The following is a 6,401-nucleotide window of genomic DNA, read 5'->3' as shown; positions in this document are numbered from 1 at the left end:
GTTCCATTGATCTATATGTCTGTCTTTGTGCCAGTACCATACTGTCTTGTTGACTGTGGCTTTGTAGTAGAGCCTGAAGTCAGGCAAGTTGATTCCTCCAGTTCCATTCTTCTTTCTCAAGATTGCTTTGGCTATTCGAGGTTTTTGTATTTCCATACAAATCTTGAAATTATTTGTTCTAGTTTGTGAAAATGTGCCTGGTAGCTTGATAGGGATTGCATTGAATTTGTAAATTGCTTTGGGTAGTATACTCATTTTCACTATATTGATTCTTCCAATCCATGAACATGGTATATTTCTCCATCTATTAGTGTCCTCTTTGATTTCTTTCATCAGTGTTTTATAGTTTTCTATATATAGGTCTTTAGTTTCTTTAGGTAGATATATTCCTAAGTATTTTATTCTTTTCGTTGCAATGGTGAATGGAATTGTTTCCTTAATTTCTTTTCTACTTTCTCATTATTCGTGTATAGGAATGCAAGGGATTTCTGTGTGTTGATTTTATATCCTGCAACTTTACTATATTCATTGATTAGCTCTAGTAATTTTCTGGTGGAGTCTTTAGGGTTTTCCATGTAGAGGATCATGTCATCTGCAAACAGTGAGAGTTTTACTTCTTCTTTTCCAATTTGGATTCCTTTTATTTCTTTTTCTGCTCTGATTGCTGTGGTCAAAACTTCCAGAACTATGTTGAATAGTAGCGGTGAAAGTGGACACCCTTGTCTTGTTCCTGACATTAGGGGAAATGCTTTCAATTTTTCACCATTGAGGATAATGTTTGCTGTGGGTTTGTCATAGATAGCTTTTATTATGTTGAGATATGTTCCTTCTATTCCTGCTTTAAGGAGAGTTTTTATCATAAATGGATGTTGAATTTTGTCAAAGGCCTTCTCTGCATCTATTGAGATAATCATATGGTTTTTATTTTCAATTTGTTAATGTGGTGAATTACATTGATTGATTTGCGGATATTGAAGAATCCTTGCATCCCTGGGATAAAGCCCACTTGGTCATGGTGTATGATCTTTTTAATGTGTTGTTGGATTCTGATTGCTAGAATTTTGTTGAGGATTTTTGCATCTATGTTCATCAGAGATATTGGCCTGTAGTTTTCTTTTTTGTGACATCTTTGTCAGGTTTTGGTATTAGGGTGATGGTGGCCTCACAGAATGAGTTTGGAAGTTTACCTTCCTCTGCAATTTCTGGAAGAGTTTGAGTAGGGTAGGTGTTAGCTCTTCTCGAAATTTTTGGTAGAATTCAGCTGTGAAGCCATCTGGACCTGGGCTTTTGTTTGCTGGAAGATTTCTGATTACAGTATCAATTTCCGTGCTTGTGATGGGTCTGTTAAGATTTTCGATTTCTTCCTGGTTCAGTTTTGGAAAATTGTACTTTTCTAAGAATTTGTCCATTTCTTCCACGTTGTCCATTTTATTGGCATACAACTGCTGATAGTAGTCTCTTATGATCCTTTGTATTTCTGTGTTGTCTGTTGTGATCTCTCCATTTTCATTTCTAATTTTATTGATTTGATTTTTCTCTTTGCTTCTTGATGAGTCTGGCTAATGGTTTGTCAATTTTATTTATCCTTTCAAAGAACCAGCTTTTGGCTTTGTTGATTTTTGCTATGGTCTCTTTTGTTTCTTTTGCATTTATTTCTGCCCTAATTTTTAAGATTTCTTTCCTTCTACTCACTCTGGGGTTCTCCAACTCTTCCTTTTCTAGTTGCTTTAGTTGTAGAGTTAGGTTATTTATTTGACTTTTTCTTGTTTCTTGAGGTATGCCTGTATTGCTATGAACTTTCCTCTTAGCACTGCTTTTATAGTGTCCCACAGGTTTTGGGTTGTTGTGTTTTCATTTTCATTAGTTTCTACGCATATTTTGATTTCTTTTTGATTTCTTCTGTGATTTGTTGGTTATTCAGAAGTGTGTTGTTCAACCTCCATATGTTGGAATTTTTAATAGTTTTTCTCCTGTAATTGAGATCTAATCTTAATGCATTATGGTCAGAAAAGATGCTTGGAATGATTTCGATTTTTTGAATTTATCAAGTTTAGATTTATGGCCCAGGATGTGATCTATCCTGGAGAAGGTTCCATGAGCACTTGAAAAAAGGTAAAATTCATTGTTTTAGGGTGAAATGTCCTATAGATATCAATTAGGTCTAACTGATCTAATGTATCATTTAAAGTTTGCGTTTCTTTGTTAATTTTCTGTTTAGTTGATCTGTCCATAGGTGTGAGTGGGGTATTAAAGTCTCCCACTATTATTGTGTTATTGTTGATTTCCCCTTTCATACTTGTTAGCATTTGTCTTACATATTGTGGTGCTCCTATATTGGGTGCATATATATTTATAATTGTTATATCTTCTTCTTGGATTGTTCCTTTGATCATTATGTAGTGGCCTTCTTTGTCTCTTTTCACAGCCTTTGTTTTAAAGTCTATTTTATCGGATATGAGTATTGCCACTCCTGCTTTCTTTTGGTCTCTATTTGCGTGGTATATCTTTTTCCAGCCCTTCACTTTCAGTCTGTATGTGTCCCTTGTTTTGAGGTGGGTCTCTTGTAAGCAGCATATAGAGGGGTCTTGTTTTTGTATCCATTCGGCCAGTCTTTGTCTTTTTGGTTGGGGCGTTCAACCCATTTACGTTTAAGGTAATTATTGATAAGTATGATCCCGTTGCCATTTACTTTATTGTTTTGGGTTCGGGTTTATACACCCTTTTGTGTTTCCTGTCTAGAGGATATCCTTTAGAATTTGTTGGAGAGCTGGTTTGGTGGTGCTGAATTCTCTCAGCTTTTGCTTGTCTGTAAAGCTTTGATTTCTCCTTTGTATTTGAATGAGATCCTTGCTGGGTACAGTAATCTGGGCTGTAGGTTATTTTCTTCCATCACTTTAAGTATGTCTTGCCATTCCCTCCTGGCCTGAAGAGTTTCTATTGACAGATCAGCTGTTATCCTTATGGGAATCCCCTTGTGTGTTATTTGTTGTTTTTCCCTTGCTGCTTTTAATATTTGTTCTTTGTGTTTGATCTTTGTTAATTTGATTAATATGTGTCTTGGGGTGTTTCGCCTTGGGTTTATCCTATTTGGGACTCTCTGTGTTTCTTGGACTTGGGTGATTATTTCCTTCCCCATTTTAGGGAAGTTTTCAACTATTATCTCCTTAAGGATTTTCTCATGATCGTTCTTTCTGTCTTCTTCTTCTGGGACTCCTATAATTCGAATGTTGGAGCGTTTCATATTGTCCTGGAGGTCTCTGAGATTGTCCTCGTTTCTTTTAATTCGTTTTTCTTGTTTCCTCTCTGATTCATTTATTTCTCCCATTCTATCTTCTATTTCACTAATCCTATCTTCTGCCTCCGTTATTCTACTATTTGTTGCCTCCAGAGTGTTTCTGATCTCATTTATTGTGTTATTCATTATATTTTGACTCTTTTTATTTCTTCTAGGTCCTTGTTAAACCTTTCTTGCATCTTCTCAATCCTTGTCTCTAGGCTATTTATCTGTGTTTCCATTTTGATTTCAAGATTTTGGATCATTTTCACTATCAATATTCGGAATTCCTTCTCCGGTAGATTCCCTACTTCTTCCTCTTTTGTTTGATTTGGTGGGCAACTCTCCTGTTCCTTTACCTGCTGAGTATTCCTCTGTCTCTTCATCTTGGTTATATTGCTGCGTTTGGGGTGGCCTTTTTATATTCTGATAATTTGTGGAGTTCTCTTTATTATGGAGCTTCCTCACTTTGGGTGGGGTTCTATCAGTGGCTTGTCAAGGTTTCCTGGTTAGGGAGGCTTGTGTTGGAGTTTTGGTGGGTGGAGCTGGGTTTCTTCTCTCTGGAGTGCAGTGGAGTGACCCGTAATGGGTTATGAGACATCAAAGGTTTTGGGATAATTTTGAGCTGCCTGTATATTGAGGCTCAGGGAGTGTTCCTGTGTTGCTGGAGAATTTGCGTGGTATGTCTTGTTTTGGAACTTGTTGGCCCTTGGGTGGAGCTTGGTTTCAGTGTAGGTATGAAGGCTTTTGATGAGCTCCTATTGCTTAATGTTCCCTGAATTCAAGAGTTCTCTAATGTTTTCAGGCTTTGGGTTTAAGCTTCCTGCTTCTGGTTTTCAGTTTTATTTTCACAGTAGCCTCTAGACTTCTCCATCTATACAGCACCGATGATAAAACATCTAGGTTAAAGATGAAAAGTTTCTCCAACTTGAGGGACACTCAGAGAGGTTCACTGAGTTACAAGGAGAAGAGAAGATGGAGGGGTAGTTAGAGGTAACTGGAATGAGATGTGGTGAGATCAAGAGAGGAGAGAGCAAGCTAGCCAGTAGTCACTTCCTTATGTGCGCTCTATAGTCTGGACCACTCAGAGGTATTTACAGAGTTATACGGGGAAGAGGAGAGGGAGGAAGTAGACAGAGGTGACCAGGAGGATAAGAGAGAGGAATGAGTAGGAGAGAGACAAATCCTGCCAGTAACCAGTTCCTTAGGTGTTCTCTACCGTCTGGAACACACAGAGATTCACAGAGTTGGATAGAGAAGAGATGGGGGAGAAAAGAGACAGAGGCCACCTGGTGGAGAAAAAGGAGAGGCCAGAGGAGGAGAGAGTGGACAAGCCAGTAATCTCGCTCTCAGGTAAACTTGGGTAGTGAAGTTTGGGTTTTTAAATGTACAAAATTGACAACAAAGATTAAAAATCTGGAGTAGAGGTTGGATTTTCAAAGATACAATATTAAAGAAAACAGAAGGAAAAAGGAAGAAAGAAAAAAAAGAATTATTAAAAAACAAACAAACAAAAAAAAACAAAGCAAAACACCAACAACCATCCAAAGAGTATATATGGTGTCTGCCTTAAAAAAAAAATGAAAAAAGTCTTTTTAAAAAAAAAAATAGTAATAATAGGTTATAGAAATAAAAATTAGAGGAGAAATAGAAGATTTAACAATTAAAAAAAAGCTCGGAAAAAAAAAGAAAAAAAAAGCAAAAAGCAAAAAAAAAAAAGAATGATTTTAAAAATATTAAAAAATTAAAAATATATCTGGCTCTTCTCTGATGTTATGGGCCGTGTGGGCTCACTTCCAAGGTGGTTCCCTCTGTTTAACTTCTTCTGTTTGCTGGTTTTTAGGCTCACTAGTTCAGTCGCGCTGTGGGGAGGGGGGATGCTGCAAACAAATAGCACTGTCTTGTGTACACAGTATCTCTGCCCCACTTGACCTGTCCTTCCTCGCGGCGCACAAACCGCTCCGGCTCTACGATGCTCAGCCGGGAACCGTCTGGGGCCGGCCCTAGGCTGCGTGCACTTCCCCGGTCCAAGCCGCTCAGGTTCGGCCCTCAGGCAGCCCTCAGAGGCACAAATGCGGCTGGGACTGCGCTCTGTGCCCTTCCCAGGTCCGAGTAGCTCAGGAGTTTGGCGAGCGCAATCGCGGCGGCTTGTCACCTTTTCCGCCGCTGCCGCTCAGCTCTCTGGGTGGACCGCTGGCGCACCCCGTGAGGCAGACTGTGACTGTCCAGCACCCCCAGAAGTCTTAGCAAAGGAGCCTGCTTGCAGTTAGGTAAGTAAAGTCTCTCCGGGTCTGCAATTGCCCCTTTCCAGTCCTTACGGCTCTGGCTGCCTGTCCCCGGCGGGGAATGGTCTGCAGCCGGCTTTTCCGTTCCGTCCTTTGTTCTGTGCTGGGTCCTGGCGGTGTCTTATGTTCGAGCTTTTCGCGTGGTAGCTATCCCACAGTCTGGTTTGCTAGCCCAAGTTAGATCGTTCTGGTGGAGCGTGGGGCGTTCCTGCCCGATTCTTACAAAGCTCTGCAGCCCGCGCCTCCCGCGCGTCCCTGCCCTGCCCCCACTTCCCAATGGCGGATGCAGGCGTCTGTGCTGCTTTTCCGCTGGGGGAGTTACTGGTGGGCTTGTAATCTCTTGGTTTTAATTATTTATCTATTTTTCCTTCCTGTTATGTTGCCCTCTGTGTTTCCAAGGCTCGCCACAGACTCGGCAGGGAGAGTGTTTCCTGGTGTTTGGAAACCTCTCTTCTTAAAATTCCCTTCCCGGGACGGGCTTCCCTTCCCGGGACGGAGCTCCCTCCCCACCTCCTTTGTCTCCTTTTTCGTCTTTTATATTTTTTCCTACCTGATTTTGAAGACAATGGTCTGCTTTTCTGGTTGCCTGATGTCCTCTGCCAGCCTACAGAAGTTGTTTTGTGGAGTTTGCTCGGCGTTGAAATGTTCTTTTGAGGAATTTGTGAGGGACAACGTGATCTTCCCGTCCTATTCCTCCGCCATCTTTCCCTCCCTCCTCTCCTGACTATTAGTATCACATTGCTCTTTCCAGCACAACACATCATATCCAGGTCCCAGACATTTAGTTCCTTGAACACACCTTTACCACTGGTAAAAGGGATCTGTTAGCTAGATACATAAAA

Source organism: Ovis aries, chromosome 2, assembly GCF_016772045.2.
Source record: "Ovis aries strain OAR_USU_Benz2616 breed Rambouillet chromosome 2, ARS-UI_Ramb_v3.0, whole genome shotgun sequence".
In the NCBI taxonomy this organism is placed as follows: Eukaryota; Metazoa; Chordata; class Mammalia; order Artiodactyla; family Bovidae; genus Ovis; species Ovis aries.
This window is presented reverse-complemented; position numbering follows the sequence as displayed.